This window comes from Sylvia atricapilla, chromosome 3, assembly GCF_009819655.1.
Source record: "Sylvia atricapilla isolate bSylAtr1 chromosome 3, bSylAtr1.pri, whole genome shotgun sequence".
In the NCBI taxonomy this organism is placed as follows: Eukaryota; Metazoa; Chordata; class Aves; order Passeriformes; family Sylviidae; genus Sylvia; species Sylvia atricapilla.
Window position 1 is genome coordinate 50,992,805 of NC_089142.1, and position 14,866 is coordinate 51,007,670.

Sequence of the window (14,866 nt, forward strand, 5' to 3'; positions counted from 1 at the left end):
GATTTTCCTTCAAGTGGGGATGGTGATACAAGCCTGTCATGTCACTCAAAATACATGCAGAAAGACTTCTCTTCCATATGGGTAGAGTGCCTTAAAACTCTTGCATGCTGCTCTCGCCTTTTTTTGCTGTATAAAATGGGAAGCATCCATTTTTAAACATTCAAATACATTCCCTGGCCAACTTCTCATTCCTATTTTGTTGGATGTTTTAGGCAGAACTTGCCTGATATATTAGAAAATTTTACACCTATGAAAGCTGCCATCTGCCACAGAGCCAGCTGAAATTTGAGACCTTAGTAAAATATCATGGTAAAAGATTCTGAGGTTGTTGCAGCTGATTGCAATGAGTCTGCATTCTTATCTATCCTTAACTGAGTCACTGCAAAGAACATTTAACTTAGTCTCTCTATCACAGGATATTTGATGTTGTTTTTACATCAACCTAGCTGAAACCTTCCAGCATTTCTAACAGACTCTGTTGATAGCTAACAAGGCATGTTTCAAGCTGTCTGTTCTTAACAAAGTCTCCTCGTTTGTTGTTTCTGGTTTTTTTTTGTTTTGTTTTTTGTTTTTTAAATCTAATTGAAAGTATTTATACAGAGCTTGAAATTCTAGACAGGCACAGGATTTGCTCAGAATAATTGCCAGTGTACAATGGAGACCTTTTCTATAGTATTTTTTTAATATATTTCCCCTCCTCCAGTCCTCTGGCCAAAGTAAATTTCTGCTAAGCAATGTCAAAAAACCATAGCAACTATCTTGTGACAGAGCTGAGGAGGTTTTGTTCTGCAGAGGACCCATTAATCACTACACTGCCCCAAGCCCACAGTCTCATCCAGTGTAATGCTGGGAATTTTCTGCTGAAAACGATTGCTAAATATTTGTATGGGTGAAGAGCTCCCTTCAAAGTGACCCACAGGAGGAAGGGTGTTACTTGTAGTGTGTGAGACTCAAGGGATGGGTGGAGCAGTTCCCATCCGCAGGCAACGGGAGTTTTCGCTTTAGTCTGGTCAGGGGAAAGAGGATTAGGAGCAGGGCATTTGCCGGGGGAGTGGGTCAGAGGCAGGCTGGTGGGGCAGCAGGGCAGAGCAGAACACTCACTGGGCTCCTCAGGGCATTTGTTCAGCGGTTCTCCATCGGGTGCAGGTGCTGGGGCTGCAGTGCTGCTCAGTAGGTGCCACTGCTCAGGGCAGTAACGTGAGCTCCCGGCCCTCAGCAGCTCCCTGGGCAGCCTCCACCTCTCTCCTAAGTCTATCCCTCTAGTCAGGATTTTAAGGTCACTTCTCTAAGGCCCCAGGTTCCTCCCTGTCATGGAATCATGGAATGGTTTAGCTGGAAGCTTAAAGATCATATAGTTCCAATTTCCTTCTGTGATCAGGGACACCTTCTACTACACCAGGTGGCTCAAAACCCCATGCAACCTGGCCTTGAACACTTCCAGGGATGGAGTATCCACAGCTTCTCTCAGCATCCTTCTCTGTCACCCAGTCATATTTCCTCTTTTATTTAATTGTTAAATGTCAGCTATTACTTGCTAGTAATAATTACTTGCTAGGGTTTTTGAATAGTATCAGTTCAAGTTTTCAGGGGAGTCTAGCATTCAGAATATGTCTGCAATTAAGGCTCGATCCTTTGAAACAGTCAAAAAATTCCCACTCACTCACTGCATTTACTTACTTACTTAGTCCATAAGACCTTACAGCTGCAGTAGAAATCTATCCCACTGGAATTTGTATTGAATATATTAGCTGCACTGACACAGTGTCATAGTGCCTTGACTTTGAAAACTTATATTCCAGAAAATCAGCAATTGGGAAATCTAAACATGGCTCTTCCTGTATCCCAATTATCAGTATTTACCATGCATACACAAACAATATACTCCTTACAACCCTTATGGTATTTGCCACTTTCATATAGTTACACAGAAAAACACTCACTCTGTGAGCAGCTGGATAGAGGCAAGAGTGGTTGTTTGTACATGGAAGAGGGGTAGCCCTCAGCTTCTGGAGTGCCTTTTGGATGGAAAATAGGATCCTGTCTTGCCTAATGATTTATGTGAAAACATGTCAGTGCTTCTCAATGCCTCCAAGGGGATGTTTTCCCACAGAAATTTGCATATCTGCCCTGGTGCTGTCTTCACGTCTTTTCACCAGGCCATGTTTTGCCTTCTCTTCACGGGACAAAGATGGTATTAACAGCCAGGGCCTCATGGTGTGCCACTTCCTTGCAGAAATGTTGATTCCCTTTTGAGGCCCCTAACTGCATTCAGGGTGTCTTTGCTTTGCTTTCCCTCCTGAAGGAGAGCTAAGGCCATTTGAGAGAGACCTGCTCCTTCTTCTCTAAGTCAGGGGAAGTCATATCATGAACAGGGGAGGTGAAAATATCTTGCTTCAGCTGCAATTGCACAATTGTTATCATATTGCTGCTAAATATAACCTCACAATAGGTTTGGGGGGTTTGGGGCTCTGTCTCTGATATCCCTTTTGTTAGGTTGTTTTTTTTTTCAAGTGATAACTTTTTCTCAACATTTTCTTTGTAGGTGTGGTGACAGACTAGTGTCCTGTGCTTAAATTGCAAAACATTAATTCTGTGTAGTGTATTGCATGTTCAGCTTGAAGAATAACCACATATTTTCTTTGTTTATGTATAAGGCCCACCTCTCAGTTTACGCCAGCCTAAGGAGTGTTTAGCTTCCTTTCAGAAACCTAACTCTGGGATTTTTTGCTTGTTCACATTTATGAGCAATGGCAGTGTATTCCTGAAGAAACAGTTTGAAAAACAAAGTAAGCACTGGTGAAAAATGTGAATTAACCAGTGCTAATTGGTTAGCCTGACACCTAGGTTGGCATGTTTAGAGTCTGGTGCAACTCCAGTGAGGTCAGGATGAAGTCTACATCTACATCATCTACATAATTTAAACCAGGATATGAGAAAGCAAATAATACCTAGACTGCAAACGATGTTTTTCAATAATTTGTCTGGAGAAAAAAAGCCTTCAACATACATGCCAAATATAGAACTAAAAACAGCAATTATATTTTAAACTTTCTTATTGTGTAACTAGTCAGGACCTATACTTGTTAAAATTGTTGCTTCATCCAATGCTTTTAATTGTGGTTTTTAGTGTCTGGCCAACTTTTATTTCAAGAATATCCTTTTATTTTTGCCTTTCTGAACTTAGACATTTTCACCCATTGGTATGCAAAACAATAAACCATTGAATTTAGTGGTTAAGGAATAGATTCTAAGCTTTACACATACTATATGCAATGCATATAAAAGAATGAAAAAATCCATCTCTTTTCCAGTGCACGTCTTCAGGTGCTCAGAATCAGCAATAATTTTGGTTTCCTTGTACAGCTGTAATAAATTACCCGATCTCACTATTTTACTCTCACACGCTCTATTCTGCCTTCATCCATCTCCCAGTTATGAATTACTAGCATTGTGAAGGAGGCACACTCTTCGTTTTGTTGAATGTTGTAAAATATTCACCAGAATCATATAAGAATTTGTTCTGCTGCTGGCAGAAAGCAACTCCATAAACAATGTGCTCCTTTGTTTGCCTGAAGCATAGTAACACATGGATTATGTGTAACAACCATCCATAGGGCTTTTATTTCATCTCCATTCAGGCTCTGTGTGTTTTGCACTGCTTTTAATGAGGCTGCCTGAACTATGGTAACCCCGTGGTACATTTGTAAGCAAAAGAGATATTGGATGAATCAGCCCCTTCCAGGACTGCATTATGAGGTGATCTGCTTTCATTACAGGATTTATTTTATAGGTGGTAGACCTCAGCCAGAGGATGCTGCAGGCACAAGCAACACTTACCCACTCTGTAAGGCCAAGTTCAGGGTCTGCATGAATGTGAATCTGCTTTCCCACAGTCAAATCTTTCATTGCATGGCTTGAAACACAACCATTTTTGCGCATGACCTCTCCTTTGCTTCCCCTCTGCTTCAGACTCATACAGGAATGATTGATAGTCCTTTATAAAATACTCCATAAAGAACTATTTTACTTCCCCATGAGCATGAAAGCTTGGGTCCCCATATACATAACAAGTACAAAACCCAGCATCTCACAGCAGAATGAAAAGCCTCTTCTGCTTTCTGCCTTTCTGAAGTTGTGAAGGTTTCCCTTCTGGAACTGTTTATTCCCTACAATAGAGCTCACTGTTGGCAAAACTAACCAAACGCATATTTATATAAGTACAGATAGATGGCTTTTTTTTTTTTTTAAATATAATTTATCAATTTTACCAAAGCCATCCATGATTCTCAAGTGGCATAGTGCCCTGGTTATCTTTTGAGGTTTGCTTGAATATTTTCACTACCTTCTGTTTGTTCTGCTGCTTTTCAGTCTCTATTCTGTCTCTATCAGTCTCTATCAGTTCTGCTGCTTATCAGTCTCTATCAAAAACTAGGTAGTTTTTGCCTAGGAAAACCTGTTGCAATACAATTATAAGCATGATAACAAAGTGGATAAAACCAGAGCAATGTTCTTTGTTCACAGGCCTCACCTTCTCTTGCTAGACACATTTTCTGTATGTCACTTGAAATGTTCAGATGTTAAAAACTATAGCTCAAGCAATACTCGGCTTTGCTTAGAGGACCCAGTAAAAAAAACAGGAAGTGGTTGGAGAAATGCAAGAGATATAGAACCACTGAATGGTTTGTCTTGGAAGAAACCTTGAAAATCATTAGTTCCACCCCTCTACAGTGGGCAGGGACATCTTCCACAAGATCATATTGCTCAAAGCGCCATCCAACCCAGCCTTGAACACTGCCAGGGATGGGGTATCCACATCCAGAAGCTATTGCTTTGGATAACACCCAGAATAGGACTAACCCTTAAGAAATTACTGTTGTTAGGCTTTTTTTCAGGTTTCATGTTTGAAAGGTGGCTTTGGGAAAGAACTACTAGCAGTGAGGTAAAATCAGGTTGAACTGTGAATTGCAAAGTCATAGTGAGAATCCCAACACCACAGGACTGCAAGTAACACCTTGTGCAGATTGTAGTCTTTGCCAGAGAGTAGAGCACTGAGATGAAAAGTACTATGAAGAAAAAGGGCGTCATCATACAACATAGCTTGTTATTATAGGAAAAGAAAAAAGTCTAATGATGAAGACATATTAATTAACAAAGAAAACTGCTTGGAGGAAGACTGAAATTTTCTAGGTTGTGACTTGTTTAGTTTTTTCTTTTTCTTTCAATAACAAATCAACCCCAAACAATCCTCTCCTCAGCTCTGTTTTCTGTAAGAGCATACAGTAGCAGGCTTAGGGAATTAACCATAGTGTTAATTTTACTTTTTAATACAGAAATCCTTTCCAATTTCCAAGCACTTCTAATTTCTGATATTACTAGTGCAATTGTAGCCCCTCTACTGCATACATTTCCTGCTGTCATAAACATCTGTGTGTGTGCATGGATGAGATACAGCAAGGTAAAGAGACAGACCCTGAATGTCATGGTGGGTGCATTGCTTTGCTGTAAATCTCAGTTTTGGCACCAGCATTATGATGTGCCAGTCTCCAAATGCCAATGAGAGACTGAACTGCCCACAAGACAATTTCTGATCTCCCAAATGAAAATGTTCATTACACTTTTTGTGCATGCACTGTATGTCATTGAGCTGCAGAAACAGGCAGCACCTGCATACTCTTGAGAAATGGATGTAGCAGACAGAAATTTGCAAATGTATTGTGAAGCACCTAAGAAGTCTGATGACGAAGCTGAGGGGAGGGCTTTTTTGATGAATATTTGTGTTGCTCAGTGATAATCAGGGCTTTTCTGTTTATTTTTTCTTTGTGTTTTAATGAATATAAAGGCATGCAAGTTAGCTACCTGGGCACTTATTTTCATTACAATTAACAATTAATTAATTTACAACCTCTAATTTGGCTGAATTTAAATACAGCACGTTTCAAACTCAAGGCTCTGGAAGGCACGTAAAACATGCATGCTGTCTGAAAGTCCTTATCAAATTTAAATGATACCACAATGTCTTGGGAAGTTGCATCTGAAAAGTACATTGACTAATACTTTGGGGAGATGTTTCAGATAACATGGAATACTCAATTCCTCCCACCTGTCATTCTCCTCTTTTACTTAGTTCTAATATTTTCTCAGAAAAATTTGGCTATGTGCCCCTCTGAAAACAAGCTGCAAATTTCCATTGCTTTTCATTCCGCATGGATCTTTCAAGAGGCTGTAAGTACTGTAAGACACAGTGTTTGAATGTGTCACCCCAGGAGTCAGTCTTTAGTAGGCCGAGTGAAGACAGAATGAAGACTGAAAAACTAGAGCTAGTTAACAAGTTTGTTAGCAGGGATAAATCCTGTATTTACTACTTTCTACTGTGAATAAACCCCAAATATTTGGGGGTTTGCATTCTGTGTTGGGTATCTGGCAAGATGACACAACAAGCCTGAGAATTATTAATTGCCTTTCTTTCTTTGGTAACCTATCTCTAGTTGTAATAATGTAACTCATTTTCAAAATTAAAACTGGAAAGTTGGCAAGCAATCACCAAAGGACTGACAAAGGAATTTTTTTTTTCCCCATTGAGTGAGAATAATAAATATTTTTAGGCTAAATGAAATTTCAAAAATGGCAAAAAAAATGCAGACCGGTTTGAAATCTACTGCCTTAATGCTTTTGTTTAAATGTACATTAGCAGACATTTAGCTTACTAATTGCCCAACAAGAAACTGTGCAACAGTTGTAGAGATAAACTGCCTTCGGTTATCTGACATCCTGGACCGGCTTTTGTGCTGATCTGTACGTGAATGTATCTGCCGCTGGCGGCAATGAGGCTACGCTGATGTACATCGGTTGAGATCTGCGAAACGAAAACAAATTTGGTTTTCTCCCTTCTGCGCTCACTCCCCCAGCCAGCCGTAATTTGACCAAATCCCGTTCCGGGATGTAGCGATGGCCATCATCACGATGGTACCCGCAGCCGCGGGCTCTCCCCCGCCTGCGCCGGGCAGCGTGCGGGCTGCGGGCGGCGCTCGGTGAGAGCCGGGGGCCGTGCCTGCGCCCAGGGGGAGATCCCCTCGCACTTCATGCTTGGCTGGCACTTTGTCCGCCGCTCAATGCTCCCCCCTCGGAGCCTTTGTGCGGCGGGGGCCAGGCGATGGCCACGCCATGCCTGGACAGAGCATGACCAGTCTGGCTGCAGCCACTCACCGCCGCGCTTCTTCTTACATCACCGTCAGCCCATGGCTTGGCGAGACGCAGCCTAACAGGCTCCTCGTTGTTTTTCCTCTTTTCATGGACAAGAAGAAAGCCTGGGAAAAGAGCAGGGATCCCAGACCTTCCTTGAGAACAGCCGAATATTGTCTGCATGGTAATGAAGGGAACAAAACCGCAAACACACAGCGCTCTCTCCCCCGGCAAGCCGGGACACACAAAAGCGGGGTGTGTAATCGGAAGGAGCGGGCGAGGGCAGCGCGGTGTGCGAGGAAATAACCTCCAGTAACCCCCAGCGCAGAGCCTGCTGCGGCTCCTGGGAAGACCGAGCACTTCCCTTTATCCTGTTTTTCATGGCAATGTCCTCGCAATTGATTTGGAGAGTCTGTGTCAATATGGTAGCACAGCAGCCAGATCTCTTTCAAAAAAAAAAATAAAAAAAAAATTGTAACACATGGTGTGCATTTATGATTCCAGTTTTCTATTACACCCACAAAGTCAAGATGGGTACATTATCACAGCTCGTCCTTGTTTTTGCAAGCTCATCTTTGTTTTTGCAAGCTCCTGGTATTTTCTTAAGAGAACGTAATTCCTTCTTTGCTCTGTTTTGAAATTCAAAAGAAGCTTATTTTTTCTGTTTGCAATGCGGTTTTCATTGTTGCTTCTTTCAAAGGTGGAAAAATGGATTCGCATTGTAAATACTTTGGAAACCATAAACCCATGAACCATTTCTGTCTGTTGGGGAGAGGTCCAGCTTCTGTGAACATTCTGTTTCTCACAAAAGTCCATCTCTTCACAGCCAGGCATAATGTTCCTATGGAGGAAAAACACGGTTGTCATGGGAAACTGTGATCATGGAAAGAAAAACAAGTTTTGTGAGCCATTAGGGGACTTGTTTCTCTGTACCATGAGGGCAGGCAGCAAGCTTGTCCTTCTCAGGAAACTAGAGCAGTTTGGCCATGGGGTGGTGAGCTCTTGGAGGACTTCTGACTCTTCCACCACACCTCTGCATGGGCTGTCTTCTAGGACTCTCCAGGCAGACATCCTCCTCACGCCCGCCTTTGTTCCCTAGTTCTGTTTCTGCTTCATGTGATACTGCTTCTAAAATGTCAATAAGTAGGATGCCATCCAGATGGCTAGAGGAACCCCTTTTACCCTAAAGCATCTGTTGGAGTTGCTAAATGAAAACTGTGATGCAGAGTTGGATGTATATCAAAATCAAACCCTAGGATGTGTTACATATGTGTTCATTGCATATAAGACATCTTTCAACTCAAAAGTTTCAGGGCTGCTTAACAGTCTTCCTCTGATATCTCTGCTTCATTTTTTAAACTTTATATTTTTGATCAGGGTCGAACAGAACAGTGGGCCAGAACTGTACCAGTGACCCATAAAGTGGCATTCATGCCTCTCTATTTCTGTTAGAATTTGTTTTCCTTATGTGCACTGCATACTGTTGCCTCATAACTCTTGTGTGACTGACCAACACACTCAGGTTTACTCCTGCTTTATTACATGCTGCATAGTATGAAAAATATATTAAAAAAAAAAGATCTCTAGAAAAATATAAAACTTGTACTTTGTTGAACTGGGTGCTGTTCATAAAGCTTTCCTGATCTCTGCAGTAATAAATTCATCCACCAGTGCATGAGATCTGATTATAGCCTTGCACCATGACAAATGTTACCACTGGTTACAGAATTATCCACTAATTAAAAAGAAGTTTCTATAATTAAAAGAGTCTTCATTCAGATGTGCTTGTACAAAGAAAGACCTCAGTTCAAGTTCTGAGCTGTGATAGTGGACTCTGACAGGCAGAAAATGGGAGGAATTGTCTCAGCTTCATATGCTACTCTGAGTTTGATGGTAATTAATTATGTAAATAGTTGTGTGTTGTTCATTTCTGTCGACAAAACACACATGCACATGCAGATGAATCATGGCTTCCCATAAGGAGCTAACAAGTGCAGTAAGTTTGCAAATAGTCTTGCAGGAGATTTCTTGACAGTGGTTGCAGTCGGTTGTCCAAACAGACACTATCCAAGAACTGTGTCAGTTCTGTAGTGGTATTAGCCCAGGTAGAACAAGGATCTTATAACCGATTTTTTTTTTTATCCTAAAACATAATTTGATTTACTAAACACAAATAAAACTAATGCCTAAACACACTAGTCTTGTTCAAACCATGTCTACTTCTCTCAGAGTCTAACATATTCCTAGAAAAATATTGACAGGGATGTATTTTTCCTTACTTGGCTGCAAGATTAGATAAAGTACAAAAGCAAAGCTTGGCTTCAGCATCTTTTCCCAACGATTAAGAAAGCAGTTCAAGCAACTAAAATAGGCTGTATCAAAGGTATTTTTTTTGTTCAAGAAGTGGATATGCTGAGCCTGAAGTCATTGTCGAGCCAATTTACATGTTGGACAAAGCATTGCTTCAGCTTTCAGATCTATGCATAACTCTTTAGTGCCCTCCCCTGTCCCAGTGTGGAAATGCCTATATTTGTTAGGGAAACTTTAAGTATAGTTAAGAAAATAATATTGTGACTTTTTTGCTAAACTGAAATGTTACTGTTGTCTGTTTTATCTCTCATATCAATATGTTTGTCTTAAAAGTGGGAAGGGAGCATTTAATTTATTCAGAGAGCAAGAAATCAAAAGGACCAAAGGACTGTGCGTGTGCCATGTTTTTGTTTCACATATTGTTTTCCAGGGGTCATAATGATACTGAATTCTCAGTGAAATATGTCAGAGAGGCAAGTGGAAAAAAATAAGTTAACAGTTAAACTCACTACTCTCTAGGTCAGTCGGGTATTCTTCCATGTAGGTCCTTTAGCATTGTGTGCATTTCTCCTGGATGGAAGGGAGGACAAGTGTGCTATGTGTGCTCTCTAAATCAACACATTGCTCAAAGAAAGAATGAACGTAAAGGCGGTGGAGCCAGTGTACAGGAGAATGAAGTCAAATATCTACTGTGTGTGCAGATGCAGGAGACTCACCTCATCCATACTTTTAGATGGCTTAACTGGCCCTGTGCAGGGCCAGGGTAGCATGTCTATAACCTCTCTGCCCTGGGACCACATCCCTGCAGCCTCACTGTGTGCTACTCTGTGCCAGTCCCATGCAAGAGCAAGAAGGTGTGATGTGCAATTGAGAGACTCAGATTTCCTTGGACTTTGAGGAGATGTTACCTGAAACAGCTGTGGTCCTTTCTTGGAAAAGGACTGTTGTTTCACACCCTTGGACCAGTGCTTCTATAGTATTTCCTTACATAATATCTGTCTCATTTCCTTCCTAGTAAAGAATGATTTTCCCTAATGATACTGTCTCCTCTGCCTGTCACATCCTTCCTGCAGGAATTGGAATTCACTCATAAATTAAATTACCACATTCCTGTCTGTCCTTTCTCCTTGATAATATGTAGCTTTTGTAGCTTTGATGAGCATGTAACCAACACTAATATGAGAAGTATCAATATAAGCAGCATGAAGGTGGTTTTGTGGGTTTGTTTGTTTATTTGGTGAGGTTGTTGTTGTTATTTGTTTTATCTTATTTCATTATAATTTTCTGGGTTAATTCTGTGATTGTAATTTTCTGGAGTAGAGAGGAATTCAAGTCCTGCTTTCCACTGGTTTCCTTCTGCCTTGCAATATGTGCTAAAATAAGAGTCTGTCCATCTGTCTTCCTGCGGTACACAGGTACTTTTTGCATGACTAAAATTGGATCTAATGTCCCACAAGACACTTATATGGGTTAGCTTGTCTTAACGTGCTTTAAAACCAAGTAAATGGAAGAAAGAGACAGTAACTAGAATATATAGGTCAAAGATTTCTTCATCCTTCATTTAATCCAGTTATTTTAAAAAGTGGCAGGAAGTAATCCTAAAAGCTGAGCTATTCCAAATCAATTATAAACATTGCTTTGAAATCCCTCATGGGTTTTATTTTAAATTTCAAAATAGTTTTGTAAATATTTTTGTGTTTCAGTTGAAATCCAACAAAAAGCTTGTTTATTTGCTGTATAGACTTCACTTTGAGATTAAAGCTTCAAGACCTTTGCATGCACTGCAGATGCACTCACAGACATCTAGATAGATGTCTGCCCATAGTTGTTCAGAACTAAAAGGAAGAGTGTATTCTCTTCTCAGATATGGCTAATTAGGAAAAGGGGAGGGAGATGGAGGATATTATTATGAAACAAAAGCAGTATTCCAGAAATGCAGCATGGAAGACGAGTAAGACCATGTTTCAAGGTCTTGATGAGCATGAATCCATACCACTGTTTGGCTGTTGTATATTTCACAGCACTCACCCACTGACAGGATTTCCAAAGGCAGCACTCCTGTGATCTCTCCCTCCTCCTGCAGCCAGCCTATCCTGTTGTGCTCTCTGTCCATAGTGACTCCTGAGTCAATTCCTTTTCTGTCACTGCACCTCTTTGAAGCTGAAGCACTAAAACATGAGAACTATTATGCTGCTGTTTCTTTATCTCAAACACCAGGGTAATTTATCTTTGTCTGCCTTTTGCTGAAATAGATGTTGGGGCGCAGGGCTGGATATGGCTGCTGTTCACAGCAATGAGAAATTATGTAGCTGTTGCTAAGTGTTCAAAACCAGGATGTTGTTATAGTTGGCCAGATGTCATTAAATGCTTCTAGGTTTAACAAAAGGTTTTTGTGAGGGATAAAGGTAAGAAAAGATTATGCTTCTGTAGGTATTCAGAAAACTGAAACGAAAATGGTTTCTGTCCAAAAAAGACACAGCACAAATGGGTTTTGCAATATGATGATGTTCAAATCTGTGGGATGCAGAATGACAGAACTAGCCAAGAGAAAAGTCTACAAAAGACGATTATGAATAGGCATGGGTGAAAACAGAGAGAGAATTCTAGATGTTGTTTAAAAAGGACAACCTTTACCTGTTTGCTGAGAAACTTGCCCTTGTTGTTTATTTTCTCTTGCACTGAGGAAAGGTGGCTTTGAACATTTTTTGTAATAAGCTAATTCCTATCTAAGATATGCTGTCCTCTGGCAGTTGCTCCTGCATTTGAAATAACTCACAAGAGCTCAGACTCCTGGGTCTCTGCTCAGGCCAGAAAGAGGTAATATAATTTTTCTTTGAAAGAGAAATCTGTTACATTTCTATATTTATCCAGAAATAATAGGAATTGTGTAGTATTAGTGTTCCTAACTGAGCTGCTGAGCTGGATTAAGTTTCTCTACTCCTGGATAAGTGCATGGCAAGCAGCAAACCCATCCATTGCCTGTGCTTCACCGGAGTCTCAGCACACAGAAATCAGAATCACAGTCACTGCACTTTTCAACTCCATCTGAAAGGCAGAAAGGATTAACCAGAGTCTCTCAGCAGATGACTATGATGTATTGGAAGGCAGTGTAGAAAATACTGTAGGTTTCTAAGTATGCAAATATCTTGCTGTTATGATTTACAAATTAGATTCCTCAATGCTACTGGGAACACGTGTATTTCCAACTGTAGGGTTCTCAGACTATCCTGCTTCTACAGTCTCTCTGAATTTTTAGCAGGAACAAGTTTTCAAATGGTAGTCGATTTATATTGGCAAAATGCAGCTTTACTTTCTTTTCTGTCAAGAAGTGCTTTTGACTTGTTGGGCTGCAGCCTGAAGCTAGAAAATTTCACACAGGAGCTTGAACAAAACTAATATACTGATGTTCAGCAGTGGTTGTGAAAGGGTTAGGCTCTCTCAGTTGCTAGATTTTTCTGCTTTGCTTGGAATTTTGCTCTTCTAGAAGAGAGACATTATTTTTGAACCACATGCTTGGGGAAACCTAAACTTAGTTTCACAAGGCAGAAGCCCCTAAAGGTCTTTGATAGCATCCAGATCAAATGCCCTCAAATGCAATCTATCCCACATCCATCATTCACCATTTGTGTGGTTGCCATCAGCTGAAACTTCCAGCTCTTTGGAATGCTCTGCTGCTCTTCCTTACAAAGGCATAGAGCCTGATGCCATGGACCTTGTTTCAGCCTTTCTTTTCTAGGAAAGAAATCTCTTTGCTTTTTCAGGTGACACTGTTGTTTGCCCTAAGTTATTGACTAATGGCATATTGAACAGCAGAAATGCAAACTAGCTAGTTACATGTTAGATTAAATATAATTGTGTTCTTGTTTTAAGACTAATAGCTCTTCTAGTTGCTGAACTCTGAAAATTTTCTGTATTTTATGTTGCATTCTTGAGGCAAAAAAACCTGCACAGCAGATATAAAGCAATTCTTTCTCCTCAAAGCTGCAAAAGTTAACGAAGGGTAAACATTTCTTGTGAAGAGATCTCCATTGTTAACATGCATAAATCAGGTTATCTAGTAAAAATTAAATATATTTGAAGTTTATATTAATTAGGTATATTTAGCATGTTTTTCAAATGTTGTGCCTCCAAAAGACATCAGAGCAGCAAGAAGGTAAGCCAGGCTGCCAGGAGAGACAGTGAATATTGGCATATTCACTGGATTCAGTGAAGTTAAAATGCAACCATTTTAGTTCAATACAATCCAGAGCTCTTGCCAAATCTCGAAAAAAGCAAATTGCGAGCTGTCTTTTGGACACAAAATGAGCTATAATCTTTAAGATTATCTGCAGTACAAAAGGCATTTGAAGACATGTAGTTGTTTGCTTAAAGATTCACTATTTTTTTTCTCCTTTTGACTCAGGCCATACAGTGCCCTGGGTATTTTTTCTAACTTTTTCTCCAACAGATTTCAAAACTCCTAACAACAAATCACTTCTCTGATCTCTTATTCTGATTGTTTTTTCTGTTTCCTGCAGATGACATTTTCCACCACCAAGTTTTGTCTTTGACAGCAGTGGTTTCTTTCCTCTAAACAATTTCCTTGATGTATTTTACTGTCTGTTGAGTAGTTTTTGCCAGAATTTCTCGGGCTTGCTGAATTTTTCTCTCTCACCTATATTTAGCAGCACACTTATATGTGTTCTCATCCTCATTCTCTTTTGCTCTAAATTTGACCATAGAGTTTCATTCTTCTTCCTTTAAAGCTTTTTCGTTTTGATTCCCTAATCCATTCCTCCATCAACTGATCCAGGATTTCTTAACATCTTTGAAGCTTTTGTTCTGTAGCAAATCTTTTGCTAAAGCTCATCAGCTTTGACCAGGTGATTAACTTCAGGTGCCTATGTCTTGTCTCTGTGCTGGATCAACTCACGTCTCTTCTTTTCTTCAGTTTCTTTCAAAGACCTTTTCTCAAAAGCCCATGAAGGCTTGCATCTGAGCAGATTATGGTACAGGTCTGTAGTATCCTTCTCCATGATCTGCTTCTTTCTCAGATGTTTTTCATGGAAACATTTCCTATACTCATCTCAGACCTTTGATCTTTTAATCTTTTCCTTGTACTTTGTTTCTTTCTCATGTGCCAGTCTTTGTCATCTCATCTCTTGTAAGGCCATTTCTTTCACCCTGTTCAGACTGTTGCCACTCCCCTGGACTTTGCCCAACAGCTGCCATTTCTCTTTGTCTGTCTGTCTGTCTTCATTCCTTCCTTCATTTTCCTTCCTTCCTTCCTTCCTTCCTTCCTTCCTTCCTTCCTTCCTTCCTTCCTTCCTTCCTTCCTTCCTTCCTTCCTTCCTTCCTTCCTTCCTTCCTTCCTTCCTTCCTTCCTTCCACATGAGAA